Source organism: Pholcus phalangioides, unplaced genomic scaffold (assembly GCF_987345545.1).
Source record: "Pholcus phalangioides strain wild (caught in Gottingen) unplaced genomic scaffold, Ppha-v1.0 ptg000004l_1, whole genome shotgun sequence".
NCBI classification, from domain to species: domain Eukaryota; kingdom Metazoa; phylum Arthropoda; class Arachnida; order Araneae; family Pholcidae; genus Pholcus; species Pholcus phalangioides.
The window spans coordinates 4,918,542-4,936,316 of NW_028301597.1; the positions used below are offsets into that span (position 1 = coordinate 4,918,542).

Consider the following 17,775-nt stretch of genomic DNA (forward strand, 5'->3'; position numbering starts at 1 on the left):
TACTCAGAAAACCATATTAAGTATGGTTTCATACTTAATATGATTCAATAGGATAAAATCATTCATAAATATGTTCCTTTTAAACATGCCATGCAATCAATGTATGGGAGAGGGTGGCACGTGTGAACACTTTGCACATCTAGGGCTGTTGCTCAATGCTTTTCTAAACAAAATGATCAAAATAGGTATAAACCTATAGGTAAAAACTTATGTATTTTCAATATGAATGTTTACATTAAGATCCAGTATTTGAGTTTTTTGATGTGACAGTTTGAAATGACTGAAACCATCAAAAACTTGCCAACCCTGGCTAAAATAGACCAGGTTCTCTCCAGAGCGAGCACACTTTCTGAAAATAGACTTCCTAATTTTAACAGGATAATCTGCAAATTATATGAACAGAAATTCTTTGCCTCTTAATTGTGGACCAAAATCAGAGATAAATGTTTTTAACATAAACACTGCCAGAGAATGGTTAGCTTTATTGAATTTCTTGCATGCATGCATACATCCATTTTGAAGGACAAGATTCCTTTCTTTCCATATGCTCTACCCCTTGTTAGAGCATAGTGTGCTCCTCTTACTCTGTGAATACTGTGCAAGGGGTCTGCAAAACAGAGTAGCTTGATTTAAATCACATGATTTTTTAAAAAACATCACTGATTTAAATCAGATACTTTTGATATTTCAAGCAATTTTGAATAATATGATTATTTTTAACTTGTATGATGTAATACAACTAAATGAGAGATAATATAAGATTCATATTTTAATTATTGACACATTAATTAATATCTAAATAAATGTGATAAAGATATCTGTTTTTTGGGTGAAAAGTCAGGTTGTGCTAGAATTAATTCAGTTTTACTCAGAAGATTAGAAACGTCTTTCTCTACAATCTTCTAAGGACTAGTCTAGTCTCTTCCAAGGACGGACTTTCCTATAGAGAAAGTGAAGTCGTTAAAGAGAGTGTTAACATTATAGACAAGATTTTTATCCCTGGAACGGAATTTATTACAGGTATTGTGGAAGTAGCCAATACACTATTTATGGGAATAATTGTCACAGTTGGGAAACAAGATATGTTTCTTTTTGAAAGTAAATAGTAAATAAATTTCAAGTCATGATAAAAACTTAAAATTTTCCACAACATTGATCTCCATACCAACCTCCATACTTTTCAATTATGCTACACCATAGATAAAATTTTCATAACTCGTACGGAACTTTGTTCATTCAAGGCGATTCTTTTTCAAAGAAAAGTTCGTTTCGCAGTGATATTTTATAAAGATATTACTCTAGAATAATTAAATTGATTAAATTAATGAATGTTAGTTGCATATATAAGTATGAGCTTTTGGATTTTTTGGAATGATTTGTTCTTGGACACTGTTAGTATGATAAATGGAATTTTTAGTAATTTAATATGCTAACGCGACTTCTTTAAAAGCAAGATCTTTAGAGCTTAATATCACTTATAACCTAAAATGTGAGATCTATTTACCTGTTACGAAAACTATTTAATACCCCTCTTATAAGTCACCATATCAAACTTTCAATTAAAAATGTGTGAGTTAATACTGAATTTAAATAAAAGAAATATAATTTAGGGTCAGGTGGGGTAAAATGGTCATATTGAACATAAAATGGCATAACTTCAGAATTTCAATTGATATTGCTACTAAATTTCTGTTTTAACTTTCACTTGCAAGTAGCAAAGTTTTTCACTTAAAATGTTATGAAAGTAACATTTTAGTGGAAATAAACAGTTTTTTTTATTGCTCAGGCTCCATTCTTTGTTGGAATTGTTCTATTCTTTGAGTGCATGAATAACTTCTCTCTAACATTTTAGTTGCTCAAATTTTTTATAGATTGGCTGTGCAGGGCACTCCAGTAGTGTCAAAAACATTATTTCATTCACTGGTAAGTTGTAATCATTATATTTCACATTTTATAGTAATTTAAACAACGTGGGGTAAAGTGGTCATAGAATTAGGCTTAACTAACACTTAATTGTTAGGAGCTATTTTGCCTAACATATAACTGAACTTTTAAGAACTTTTTTTACTTGATACAGTTTTTTTAGTTAATTTACTTTTTACAATTAATTTTTTTTCTTTTCCAGAGCAAAAGTGAGCTTGGAAAGTAGGTGTTTGAACCTGTATGTGAAAAGAATATACAACAGTACTCTGACATCCTTCCATTAGTATTGCTAGCTGTTGGAAAGAGCATTAGAGTATCACGTGAGCTGCAAGAAAACACGAGCTGAAGATTCCATCACTCTTAAAGAAGATGGATCATTAACAAGTCAAGAAAAAATGATTGTAGAAGAAAATCATGGTTGACATGCAAAGGAAACTGAGCAAGAGATTTCAAGCCTTCAATACCAATGTGAACAACCCCCACCGTTTTGTAGACATTGAATTTTCACAATTCACGACCAAGTAAAATAAAGATACAGAATCAACTTCATGAATGGCTGACTTGAACTTAGAAGGTGAAGAAGTGTCAAGATTAGCTAATATTAGTATTGTGCCTGATGAAAAACTTGAAACGATCCATATACTGACTACCTTGCCCTCGTTAATCTCAGCTGTAAAAAAAAGGGTAAGACAGAACTTAAAGGCAAAGTGAAAACATGTTCAGGATGGCACAGGAGAAACCTTAATTAAGGAAATAGTTGAAATTTGACTGCCACAAAATAGAAGTATGCAAAAATTTCATAAAACTCCCATAGCCAAAGAAAAAATTTCCTGAAGATCTGAGGCAAATCTATAACTATTCAAACTTTATGAAAGATGTCAAAAGGATGTGTGTGTAGGGTGCTGGTTTATTATGAAGAGAACAAAAACCAATGATGCAAATTATCAGACAAGTGATTAATAAGGATTTATTATCTGTTGAATATCTTGAAAAAGCCTAAATAATGAATTTTTATATCTTTCCAGAAAATGATGACATAAATGAAATAAGGGATCAGTTGCATTTGAAGATCTTAATGAAGCCAAGTTTTAACCATAGAGTACATTAAAAGTTAGAAATTTAAAAGTAGAAAATGATTGTTTGATAAATGTGTTAAATAAAATTTCAATGCCCACTGATTATTTTCTTAAAATCAGGGTTGTTTGGTTTAAACCATGGTTAAAACCAACGTGGTTTTAACCAAGTGGTTTTTTTTCAAAAAATCAAATAAAAGTTGCCTAAATATAATTTTTTTCCTTGAAAAATATCATATTGGTTCATTATTAGCCAAAATGTTTCATTTTTACCACATTTTTATATCCTTGGGGTACATTCTCATCTTTAAATGACATAAGATTTTATAAGTGGTTTTTTTTCAAAAAGTCTCGTAAAAGTGGCCAGAATATATGTATATTTTTCATATGAAGTATCTTAGTTATTTAAAGTTATATACAAAAGTCAAAATTTCTCATTCTTACAACATTTTCTACCCTTTGGCTACATTCTGATGCTCTTTAGCAAATTCATGAATAAGGATTGCATCACACATCTAAATGTAGTGGTGTATTATCTCACAGGGTTTCTTTTCCCTTCACAAAGAAGCAGCAACAGTAGTGACACCATCATGCTAGGGGCAGGTGGTCCTATAATCCAATAAAGACACCAGCTGTCTTTAAAGAACAAAGACCAGTGTACTCTATTATAGTTACATTACCTCACATACATTTTTATTTTCTTTCCCAAAAGAAGTAGCATATCTCCTACTTTACATCTCCCAGTCTTTATATTCAATAGTTTTTTTTATACTTTCACACTGTTAAGCCCAGGTAATCAAGGTTCTACTGTATAGTAGTATCAGATTTATGAAAAATAATCAGCTATATACAGGGTGATTATAATTTAAGTTTTGATTCCAAAACTATACAATAAGTACTGATCAGAATGACTTGAAAATTTACATGGATACTCCTGAAGCAATGGAAGTTTCTTTTGCAAAAGGAAAAAAAGTACAAGTAGTGCAAAATGTTCAAGTGGATGATGCTGTACTTGGCCAGCAGTATAATCTATTTTGTGCAACCACATCATTTCAGCACTTCCACAGCATCAGTGTGTGGATAGAACTTCTATCAAGATGCACATTCCAATACCAGCAAAGCAGCTGCTGAAGACCCATTTTGACAGGATGCACCTTAACCCTTGCAACTTCTGGCTGTGGGTGTAGCTCAAAATGTTATAAACAGTGGTCAGATTGCAAACTTTGGTGAATTGCAATCCCCAGCACATTCCGTATATGTTAGAAGTTCCTTGGGTATATTAACGGGGAAGGGGGGGGCGCGTTTGGTTTAATAAAGCTGAATTGCAAGCATATCCACATCATGACCATGGCATACTCCGATGCTATAATTAAGGTATCATTTTGCCATGACTGGCTATCGTTTCCATTCTGCGAGCAAATTTCCCACATGTTGGATGATGTCATTAATTTTACATTTTTAAGTATTTTTTCCCCTTTACCAAATAAAATTGCATTTTTTCAGGAATATTCATGTCAATTTTCAAGTCATTTTGACAATTGTTCTTTTTTTACAGTGTTTTGAAATCAGAACCTTAGTTATAATCCCCCTGTATATCGTAAATCATCGTTAATTAATCTGCATTATTTATGCTTCATTAAATACATTATATTCACCTAATTTTTTTATTACTTTTTGCAAAATAGCTTCCTAATTAAGCATACTGAAAGTAACTGGAGAAAAACCTTTATATACTATATGATTAATAACAACATTGAAAGAATTTTCAAACACACAGTAATCCATTGAGTTAAGCAAAAAATAATTAAATTGCAAAAGTTGGTTTTGTTAAAATTCAAGAAATATTTATTGATTAATTAGTATGGGAATAGTGTTAATTACATTAATAAATATTTTATTTTAGTTAATTATTAGAAGTTTGAATGATTTTTCACAAAATTTCATTGTTTTTAATGTTAATACTATTTAAAACAAAAAAAACGGTTTTTTTACCAACCCTAATTTGGTATGACCATTTTACCCCATGCACTACTCACTTTACCCCACCCCATGGGGTAAAGTGGTCATAAAAGTGAGGTCTAAAGAGTTGCTGAAAATAAAGTGTTACACTCAAAAAAATATTTTTGAAAAATGTGCTAATATACTCTCTAAGAACGTAATGTAAAATATCAGCCAAAAGATATCCTATTTTTGAAAAATTCATATGGTTATACCTCTTCAAAGATGAAAACACCTGTTTTTATGACCATTTTACCCCACCTGACCCTATTTGATTTTTTTGGGAAAAAAATCTTATTAACCCTGGACTTGATAAAGGATAAAATTAGCAGACATTTTATAACACTAATTTTACCTCTATGTATATAAATAAATTTTTGTTCCATGTATGACTATGCATTTATTTTATGTATCAAGTTCAATACTGTCAAAAAAATTGGTGTTAGTCTGATTTCTATACTTAAAAAATATATTTATCTTTTGGATTTAACATTGTTCTGCGATATTTAGACAATATTTAAATTTTAGAGAAACAATATTTGAAAAAATTATGATTTTTATCAACCCTGCTTGCAGGATCATTTTCATTTACTGCCATTGCATGAATGACACATTTTGTGTTGCGGAATTGTAATTTGTTCAATTTTTTGTGATATCCAAATTGTATATTTAAAAAAAACACTTTGGATATTATGGGAAGGTGACATCGAAATTGACTATTCGATGCTGGTCTGTGGATTAACCGTATTAACCTACACCAAGGGAGGTCTGCAGTGCATTGACTTTAACTACAAAGGGTCTGTGACATCAAAAAGGTTGGGAAACACTGCTCTAACCGACAATATTTGCATTCATACTTCTTGTGAGACTAGAGGGCGCTAAAGTAGAATATTCTGCATTGTTCTGCAATGAACCTTAGCTGACAGAAAATGTTCTGTGGTAAAAATTCCAATAATAGGCCTAGTGTGAAAGAGATCCTTTCCTTAGAATTTTTCCTGAGATTGTTCTGCAGCAACAGCGATTTTTCTGTATGTCATAATTTTTGGTACATTCAGTTTGAGACTAAAAGGTTTTTTTGACTGTGGATATAGCCCTCCAACAACAAGATAAGACTTGGTTGCAGCACAATGGGTCGGCCAATTCTTTTTTTTCTCTAGAAGGATAAGCTAATTGTGAAAGTTCAGACTAGCTATTCCAATGGGCAATCATTTTACCCAAAAGAAATGAACAAAATTGTCTGACATGATATGATGTACCCAAGTCTCATCTCATGGTTGGAGGAATATACCTCAGATAAGCAAAGGACTACATCTCAACATGTAGCTTTATCTGCTGTTCTACCTAAAGTAATGCATTCACAAAGAGCCGAAGACCAATGTTTAACTTGCTATGCATGAGTATTCGAATCCTTGATGCTAACAGCAATTGTGTCACTACGTATTTAATCCTTACATTTATCTCGGTTATCGCTGGGGCCCCCAGATATCTCAAGTAGATAGGTGCTTCCAAAAATAGGATCCTCATAGACAATGTCAGACAGGATTAAGCGTGTTCATCTTTCAACGGATTAAAGCACCCACGGAAAGACGGATGACACATCGGTAACAAATAACAGGTTTATTGCAACAATTAAACATAATTTCGTTAGAAGTTAAGATATGCTACACAGCACCAAGAGCTGTGAGCAGACAGAATATAAATTTACATTTGAGAATTAACGGTTACAACCAGCGAGTGAACGGAGTAAAGCAGCGACGACCTAACATAGCTCAGTCCTTTTATACACAGCACACATCTCCGAGAATATGCAAATGACAATCCATGCAACAACCGTGGATCGGTTGTGACGAAGGTTGGCAGCGACTCCTACGTCACTACAAGCAGAACATCCCCGAAGCGATGACGTTGGTTAGCAGTGACAGAATTAGCGTACCGCCACAGCCAAACCAAATGGGGTGATTACAGCAGTTTTTTCGATATCTAGTTCGTATACAGGAATTTGATTAAATGCTCTCACTAAATCAATTTTACTAAATACAGTCTTACCGTATAAACCTTGAGAAAAATCTTGCAAATTTGGCAAAGGATATCTGTCTGGTTTAGTTTGACTATTGAGCTTCCTGTAGTCCCCTGTGGGCCTCCAGTCGCAATCACCTTTAGGGACCATGTGCAAGGGACTTGACCAAGGACTTTTTGACGGTCGACAAATCCCATGTTGCAACATATAATTAAATTCAGCTTTCGCTGCCTTCAATTTAATAGGGTCCAACCTGCGAGCTCTGGAGTAAACAGGGGGACCCACAGTCTCAATACGATGTACCGTATCATGTTTGATCTCGGTAGAAGGACATGTTCTCACTTTAGTGATATCCACATACTCCTGCAATAACGTATGGTATTTAGAATTGCCAACTACGGTTTTAATTACCGGCAAAGAGGTCGGCAAAATTTTGCCACTACTACATGAGGATGTAGAGGGATCACATAATTTGCAATTTTTTATGTCCACGATTAAACCAAAATGATCCAAAAAATCTGCGCCTAATATAGGTTTCGACACATCAGCAATTACAAATAGAAAGTCGAAATTTTTTTTAAGTCCAAGATCGAGTGACAATAACTTTGTTCCAAACGTTTTTATTGTGGTACCATTGGCAGCACTAAGCGTGTAAGATGTTTGTGGTCTACAACCCCTGAATGACTTGGGTAATATGCTAACATCGGAACCACTATCGACCAAAAATTGTAAACGTGATTTCCGATCACTAACAAATAGACGGTGACTAAAAGTCATACCCTTTTGGTCTGGGGTCACCACATCCAAGACCGGGTTTACTAGTTTAAATAATCACACGGTTTAACACACTTACTCGCCTTATCGCCATATTTATAATGGTACCAACAAAGGCGTGATCGTCGATCGCCAGTTCGCTCTACCCTAGCCCCTTCATTCCGGGGGCCTCGGAAGGGATACTTAGGGGTCGAATTATCCGAAAATTTTGCAAACCGATTTTTTAAAGCTTTCACTTCACGAGTTAAGTCCTCAAGCTGTGATCGCAAAGAATCCATATTTCCAACTTCTGAACAGTTGGGAAAATTGAAATTTGTTACATCAAATACTCTATCAGCGAGATCAGCAAGATCGGACAACTTCTCGTTCGAAATAGATAATACCGATTGTACGGCATTAGGCATATGCGAGAGCCATATAGTCCTCAAAACACTATCGGAAAAATTCGAACCAGCTAGGTCCCTCATTTTGCGAAGCAGTGCCGAAGGTCTCGAATCACCTAGGGATAGTTCCTGAAGCAAAGTTCTGATTCTACAAGATTCAGACACTTCAAATGTTTTAATTAGTCGATCCTTAACCACTGAATAAGGACATTCGGGATCAGGATTTCTGATCAAATCAGAGACAGTAAGCAAAGTCTGCTGATCCAAAATTGCAATCAAGCTGCAATATTTGGTACTTTCTGTAGTAATTCCAGACAATTTGAAATTTGCCTCAATTTGGGCAAAATACAACGATGGATTTTCGATCCAAAAATTTGGTAAACGCAAGGCAATTTTGTTAACATCACACGATGCTTCTGTTTGGGTTGCTATATTACCAGAATTAAACATATTGCAAATAACCCGAAGTATGAACAAAAATATAAACTGAAAATGCAATAAAATCCTATAAATTCAATTAAAAATTAGGTGTATAAACATATACGAATTAAAGGTAAAAAAAGAAAATTGTATAAGCATATGCATACAAAAGCAATTTGCAGCCGGATGACACCGAAAAGAAAAACACAGTTACCGCCCCTTGGTGTTCCGCATCACAATTCCGGTCTTGAATAATCCGCTGGAAGAACTACGGGTCACCAGATATCTCGGTTATCGCTGGGGCCCCCAGATATCTCAAGTAGATAGGTGCTTCCAAAAATAGGATCCTCATAGACAATGTCAGACAGGATTAAGCGTGTTCATCTTTCAACGGATTAAAGCACCCACGGAAAGACGGATGACACATCGGTAACAAATAACAGGTTTATTGCAACAATTAAACATAATTTCGTTAGAAGTTAAGATATGCTACACAGCACCAAGAGCTGTGAGCAGACAGAATATAAATTTACATTTGAGAATTAACGGTTACAACCAGCGAGTGAACGGAGTAAAGCAGCGACGACCTAACATAGCTCAGTCCTTTTATACACAGCACACATCTCCGAGAATATGCAAATGACAATCCATGCAACAACCGTGGATCGGTTGTGACGAAGGTTGGCAGCGACTCCTACGTCACTACAAGCAGAACATCCCCGAAGCGATGACGTTGGTTAGCAGTGACAGAATTAGCGTACCGCCACACATTAATCACAGTAACCGCTACTTCAATCAGGCTTCTAAGAGTAGCTAAGAAGTTATCAAATGAATATCCTTCCTTTTGGACCTTTCTACTGGAGAGCGCTCGCTCATAAGTTTCATTAGTCTATCATGAAAGTTTTGAATATCTCTAAAATTCTGTTCACTTTACAATCATATTTTTAAAAAAGAAATCTCAATCTGGCATTACCATTTAAGCACAAGAGGAAAAAGAGCTGAGAGTAGCTGATAAAGGGCAAGATACATATTTCATCTTCAGATAATATTCAGAAGTGAACAAATTTGAATTTTCTGCAACTTCTCAGAATTCAACTCTAGATAGCTGTAAACTATGGACGGGCAGCTAATGTGTTCACTCAATATGCTCTGCTACAGCTTGATTTTTATATAAACTTTTAACTTGAATATATTAAAAGCAAAGTTGACAGGTTTTTGATGGTTTAAACTGTGATGTATCATTCCCCCCACCCCCAAAAAATCCTCTCTAATATTGCTTTTCAATATAAAAATTCCCATTGGAAATACAAACACTAATTACATGTAATCTTTAAATGGCTATCTTATACTTGTACAAAGAATAAATACGTAATATGATTGTAAAATAATTCTCTACTCTCTACAGAATTGTTTTGGACAATATTTTTTTTTCTTGTAAAATATACAATTTGAATAAAGCATCGCATAAACACTGAAGGAATGGAATGATTTGACATTATATTATCTTATGAAAGATGATTCTTGACTTTCCAAAATTTCTTCAACTGCTTATATGCAACTGACATTCATTAATTCAATAGTTTAAAACAATACCTTAACACAGCTTTTGCTGTCAGATTTTATGCATGGTTGACGACACAGCATTTACCGCTGGTGGTTTTTACCCGTGTGTCTTGGCAAAAACATATTTTCCCACGGTTTTTACCACCCAGAGAAAAACTCATGGTTTTTACCACCTTCAGGGAAAAAATTACTGTTTCTATAATTATTTAAAAAAATAAATTATCTACTTTTTTTCCTTAAAAAATGCATAATTCTGATATAATGTGTGAACACATAACAAGAAAAATTATTATGTTCTTACTAGCATGCATATTAAAGGTCAGGGTTAATATAGGGTTTTGGGCAGGAAACACAGGATAAACTGTCCAAAACCTCCAAGTTTCAAAATGTTACGTGGAAACATATAGATTTTTCTTTCACAATACTATATATCATTTTTTATAGCATACAGAAAAAAAGTACTAGCAGAATAAAAACACCTCTGTTTAACTAAATCAAAAATCTTTCTAAGGGTGTCATGTGATTTTTGTTTTTTTTAAGTTGATTATTTTTCATCAAATTGATGGTTTTCTACTGGTAATCTGATGGTAAATTAATATCACTCATTATACCATATAACTCACTGTTTAAATAAACATTCAAATATTTATTTTGTTATAAATGTTATTTTTACTTCACATCTCATTTTTCATGTATGATTATGAAGCAGATACTGTATTTAGGACAGTGCTTATCCAAAACCCTGCAGAATCTGCCAGAACACTCCTTCAGAAAATGCATTATAGGCTATTGACGGTACTGAATACGCAGTCACAGTTACAAGCATTGCATTATTGTAAAAGCTCAACATAAATATTTTTCATTAGATAATATTACACTATCAATATTTATTTACATCATTATAATGTTTTTTAACCCAGATTGTTCTATTTTGACTTTTCAAACATTTTTTTTTTCTTTTTAAGAGTGAACTTTCTATTCTACATTCTCAATTTTGAATTTAAAAAATTGATTTTAAATGAAGGAAAATATCTGAACAAAATGAGGCCACTATGTAGCATCTACACATGACTAACTGAACACAATTCGACAAACACAGATTATGCCTATATGATGACAAAAGACCCAAAATTTTTGTTAAATTTCAATTGTTGCTCTTATGAGGCTAGATGCTAATATGTAACTGAATATAAATACAAGCTAATATATACAGTGCTATCACATGGTGGACAGCAGTCAGAAAAAAACACTGGAAGAATAAGGCTTATCAAAAGACTGTCCTTAACACATTGTTTTTTTATTTTCATGTCCTGCAAGTTATGCATCAATTGAAAGAATATTTTCAAATTTTGTAATCTTAGAAATCATCCTAGCACAGATAGGGCAGCTAAATAAGTTATGTGCTATCGAATATAAGAAGCGCAGCTGAGCTTGATTATTAATGTTCAATTATTACATAAGTTTAATTTCATTATGTAATGATATCTATTGCATTTTTTTCATTTTCATGTAACATTTCTATTACATTCTTGTATCTTTCATGTTTCAATAAATCTAATTAATCTCAAGACAATTCAGTTTTTACGTGTGATCCCATAGCTTGATAACCTGAGAGAGAGATATCAGTCACAACCGTTTACATATACTGTTTCGAATTTCAAAAGAAAAATAATTGAATGAACTCTTAGTGATAATAAAAAGTGGTAAAAGAACAAAAATATTGATTACATCATTTATCATAATTAAAATTAGTTTGTAAAAGAAAATCAAATGACAACCGTAATAGTTTTTACGGTATAAAAATAGTCGGCAATAGCCTCTTTATCTCTATACTAAAAGTACTATACAGTGAAACTTCGATATAGCAATACTCTGCGGACGAAGAAAAAATATTGCTGTAGAGGAATTTATTGTTATATCGAGTATCATTGTAGTGAGGTTTCACTGTACAATAATTTTATATAACGATCTTCTATATACCAATATTACTCTCTGGTCCTGTGATTCATGTTAATATTCTCCATTTACAGTCAGTCACAAAAGTCTACATACACCCTTAAAAATAGCATTATTGAAGAAACAAAAAGGAATCAAGATTTCACCCTATTTTTATTCGAACATTGAACAATTCAAACATGTTTTTGATAAAAATTAATAACAATCAAATTGATATTTATTTAAAAAAACCAATTTGAGTGAAAATAGTATGTCACAAAAGTCTACATACATGGGTGAAAAGTTTATTAATATGCACGATTTTTGCATTTGAATTGAAAATTAATATTTTGTGGGACCTCCATTCGATTCAATAACGGCATCCAACCTCCTGCTCATGGACTGAACTAGGTTTTCTGTTATATCCGCTGTAATTTTGGACCACTCTTTCAACATTGTCTGTTTCAAACATGCTTTGTTGGTAACACTATACTTGCGAACTCTTCTCTCGAGTTCATCCCATAAGTGCTCAATGGGATTCAAGTCAGGTGAATGAAGCTGTCTAGGTACCTTGTAAAGGAGCCATTCCTTCACAATCTTTACAGTATGCTTTGGACCATTATCCTGTTGGAAGATCCATTGGCATCCGAGACCTAATTTGTCGACAGATGCTTGCAAATTATCTTGCAGTATCTTGAGGTATTGAAGACGGTCCATCTTATCTTCAATGAAAATTAATTTCCCTACTCCAGACGCTGACATGCATCCCCAAACCATCACACTGCCTCCACCATGCTGGACTGTTGGAGTCAGATTTTCAGCTTTCATTTCCTCATTTTTCCTTCTCCAAATTTTTCCGTGACCGTCACTACCGAAAATATTATATTTGCTTTCATGTGTGAATAAGACACTTTTCCAAAAATCGAAATCCTTTTGATGATACTGTTTAGCAAAATCGAGCCTTTTCTTCTGATTTACGGCGGAGATCAGAGGTTTTCGTCTTGAAACTCGTCCATGAAATCCTTTCGATCGGAGAATTTGTCTGACAGTTTCAGGATGCACAGTGTCGTTTGTTGTTGATGTAATACGCTGCGTCAATTTGGGAGCGAATAATTTCGCATTCGACTTGACTTTATTAACAATCGATCGTACATCTCGATTACTCAAAATCCTCGGACGACCACAGCGAGGTTTATTAAACACATTTCCGGCTGATTCGTAATTTCTGACAATGGTTTGGACACTGGAACGGCTTTTTCCAATAATTTTCGAAATCTCACCATAAGATTTTCCTTCTGTTCGCAACTTAATCACCACATTTCTTATTTCAACAGAAATCTCTCTCCGCGGAGCCATTTCAACATCAGAACAAAGGCAATATGAGCCTAGTACAAGTACAGAGTTGCTTTTCTGTGTTTGAAGCAGTATTTCTTTTTCCCTCTCAAATACTACAACAATTTCACTTGACGCAACAGAAATGTGCTTGCTGTATGTAGATTTTTGTGACATGGTTTTCTGTGAAATTTGCATATTCTTGCGAATTTATTTCATATTTGTCATTTACAGTAATAAAATTTTGTTACACTTTTGATACACAAAGTTCTGAAAATAATAGGTTAACCCCAAAATGTACGATTCCTTCAGAAGTACCATTTTCAAAGGTGTATGTAGACTTTTGTGACTGACTGTATAATGACAGCTCCCTTATAACAATACATTTCTCTGGTCCCTTTGATTATTATAATATGGGCTTTTCACTGTAGTATGTTTAAGTTATAAATTGTACAAAATGCGTGTGAATCAGATAGACAATAGTTAAAAGAGAATTTTTCTAAATATATTGAGACATTGACATGATCAAGAGCGAATACAGTCTATGAACTGATTATGACAATAAGTACGGAACTGATTATGACAATAAGTATGGAAATGATTGTCAGTAAGAAAGGGGGAGAGAACACCTTCTATCCTCTTACATAGTTTTGCAACCTGATAGTGATAACTTACAGGGGAAAAAAATTACGTTTGGTTAACCCTTGGCTTCAGAATGCGTGAAAAAAATATAACAAAGTACCAATAACTATAAATGAATTTTTTTCCACATGTTATGATAATGATCCATTCCTTGCAAAAGTGATAACAATACCTAAATGATAACGTAATCCATGATTCTAATGAGTGGCGTCAACTGTATTTTCAATAACTTTATGCCTTTGCCAAGATGAATGTTTAGGGGGCCTACCATGAGGTGCATGTGCAGTTTAGTAGCAGTAGCTTCATTTGAAAGAATATTTTAGTTGTAAATAAATGAGTGATATTATTTATGTGTTTATTTTTAGATGCTGCATATTAATAACGAACGATCTTTTTATTGTGTGATGAAATAGATTCTGTGCGGACCAGAAAAATTTTGAATAAAACTGTAAAATAAAATTTTTTAAATATTGTAATCTTCACAAAAGGGAGTTCTTTCATTATTTAACATGTCTATTATGGTGGAATAATATACAGTAGACTATCAGCAATCTGGCAATGCGCTAGTCAGGCCCATCCAGTACTCCAATGTTTTTAGGCGGGTTTTCTTCCAACATAGAAGAGAAAAACATGTCACTGCATGTCTGCACCCCTAAAACAGAATGTTTAGCACTGTTCTGCGACGAACCCTCAGCTGACTGGAAATGTTCTGTAGTAAAAATCCCCATACATGTAATAGTGCTTTTTTTTAAATTTTTTCCAAACTGTTCTGCAGTAGAGCTAATTGTCCCGCGACGTACGTCACAGATTTTGACACATTCTGCTTGGGGGGTCTGCACACAGAATTTTATATTATTTAAATGTATAATTTTTCACCTAACTTCTAGCAATCTGGAGATTTTGTAAATCTTGTTTACCCTAGTTTGATACGTGCCAGATTAGCGAAGGTGTACTGTATTTTGACACTTGTCATGTCAAAAACTCCACCATGAATCTAAAGCAATTAATGACTTTTATGTTTTTTTTATTCATTCTGTTTCATTTTACAGTTAGAGACACTTTCACATAAGAAAGCTTGAATGAAGGAAAATACCCGAACAAAAATTTAACTCTGTGTTAACTGATAGGATCAGCCAGATGAACCAGATCCAGTAAGAGTAATTTTTCAAAGCTGATCTCTCAACAGAGAACATCATTTCATAGGGCCTTTCCCCCCCCCCTCCCCCGGGACAACAACAAAATTGCATCCATGAAAATATACAATTCTGAATGGTTACAACCTGCTGAACACGATATCACCATGAGAAGTTTTATTGACTCTTGTTTTGGAGATCTTGCCCTATCAACAATAAAGTACTTTATGAGCATTATTGTACGGTAAAAAAATGTAAGGATCATTAAAAGGTCAAAATGGAAAAAACTATCAACCTCAATGCTGGTTGACTGCTGTTGGACAATTGTAAGAGATACTTTTGTTCAGTACAAGAGCTATGCAGAACCAACTACGTGTCAGACGCTGATAAACTATTGTGCTGTAAAATAACTGAGTTTCTGTGTACTTGTGTTGTGCTTTTATGCAGGCTATATTAACATTATGCCTCTAAATATTGGTGAAGTTTCTAATTATTTGTGTCGTTTTTCCTGTATATTTATTTAGCTTCTTTATAGTATTCAGTTTTTGTTACATATGCAGTAAACTCTTAGCTAATCAAGGTGCGCTGGATTACTGGCTACCGATACCGCAGGATTACTGGAAATTAATTGAAAAACCATTTCCAATAATACGAGTATAAATTTCAGCACACAGATATGTAGTAATATATTTTTTCATGCCTGGATCATGCAGGGATTCAGGATGATGTGACAGGAGGGACCAATTGCGCAAGTTTGTTTAATCATCCTGTGTTTTACAGGATAGAAAATTTTCCCATTTAATTTTTAATTCGGCTCTGGAAGGGGTGGTCATTCCCATTCTCCCTTCCCCCACTGGATCTGTGCCTGAGCGAAGGCAGACATCTTCAGCTGCGAACAGATATTGATCCAGTGTGTACCCTGTTTGTGTAGGTGCATTGAATCATCGGGACAAATATTTTCCCCATATTATTTGGCTCTTTCCCCTAGATTCACAGTTGGGCTAGATTATTGAGAGTCTACTGTATTTATGTTATGTTTCAATATATTGTATTATGTAGGTGTATATGTATATAAATGCGCAATTTCAGAGAAAACTAACCAATCCAGCTTTTTTTACAGTCAAATTAATGTTCAGCACACCCAATTAAATAATAAATTACTATTTTTGTTTCAAACGTGGAAACTTTGTGAAAATTTATTGTTCAATTGAAATTGGATCGAAGCCTAGATTATGAAATTACAAGGCATTCTCAAGAGGGGCTTTGGAATTTCTGTTGTGGCATTTTTGACAAGAAACCTGTGAAATGAATTGTGCCACAAAAAAGGATCAGGTTCATCGAAGTTCAAATAAAATATAAACAAATAACTTTGTCTCGAAGAAACAAGTTTGGAAAAAATATGCAAAAATTGATATTTACAAATATTTATTTTTTCCCTTCTGCTCGCTCTTATCTGTTGTTTATGATCAGGTAAGAGATTTATTTTTCAGATAAAGATCGTTTTGGATGAAATAAAGAACAATTCAATCAATTTAAATACCCATTTTTCTCGGTCTTTGTGAGATCTATTTCATAATCCGAATTGGAAAATAAAGTTCAAGGCCACTACAAAATGTTTCAACACTGATAATAACTGCGAACAGAATCTTTTTCAGACAGGATGCAAGAATCCAACCGAGTATAAGTCCAAGGGAACAGCTGATTTTTCCTTTGTTGCCACGGCTCTCGTATTTTGTTGTTGTTCCTTTGTGTTTGCGGTTGGCAATGGGACTAGAATAATATCCAAGAAAAGGGCAATCGCGTGATTTCTAATTGGCGGTCGAACACAATTCGCGGAGGATCGTTGGTGTCTTTGTTACCGAGACACACACACACAACAAAGAACCCAAACAAATCAACAACAAAAGAAGAAGAAAGACTTGACTCGGGTTGGAAACGGTACTTCTTACCTTTTGGGGTTCCGCCGAGGTCATTGCTTCGTGAGTACTTCTCCCAACGAGAGAAAGAGGATCTTTCTTTTTTCTGTCGAAATTTCGATTATATCATTCGTCAACCCCCCCTTGTGGCCTTTGGAAGCTACTGTCAATCATTCAAAAACGACTCGGACATTTAACGACCAACAAACAACACACGCGCGCGCGAGATAGAAAAGAAAAAAAAACGGGGGAACATGCACACACACACACTTGAGCCTGTTATCGATAAAAATTTATGAATTAATCATTATTTTTTTTTCTCTCTCTCTCTCTTTCTCTCTCACGAAATCACCACTGTTGCCAAATGGTGATTAGATAATATTATATGATTTCCGTCGTCAAATCGAAAACAATGTCATCGGACAAATGATTCTTGATGACTCATTAAGAATCATTGGTAACGATTTCTTGATTTCTTTTGTTGGTATTTACTTATTTCAATGTTCAAAAATCGTTTCATATCGAGAAATAATTATGATTCCGAAAAATAAAACCGAAAGTCCTTAACAGGATTCTCTGGGATTGTTGTTTTTTACCTGCCGCTTGTACGGGATATTCCAAAAAACCCAAACAAAGGACGCTACTTTGTAACATATTTCCATTTTT

General features: G+C 34.0%; 1 protein-coding gene across 1 annotated transcript in view; it reads right to left on the minus strand.

The window, feature by feature from the left end:
* The window catches only part of Dora (zinc finger SWIM domain-containing dorado), an 80,556-nt gene extending 63,096 nt beyond the window's left edge, over positions 1–17,460 (minus strand). The window contains exon 1 of the mRNA XM_089255830.1: positions 17,143–17,460. The gene's annotated coding sequence lies outside the window, so the exon portion shown is untranslated. The remainder of the gene's footprint in view (positions 1–17,142) is intronic.
* Positions 17,461–17,775: the final 315 nt, after the last annotated feature.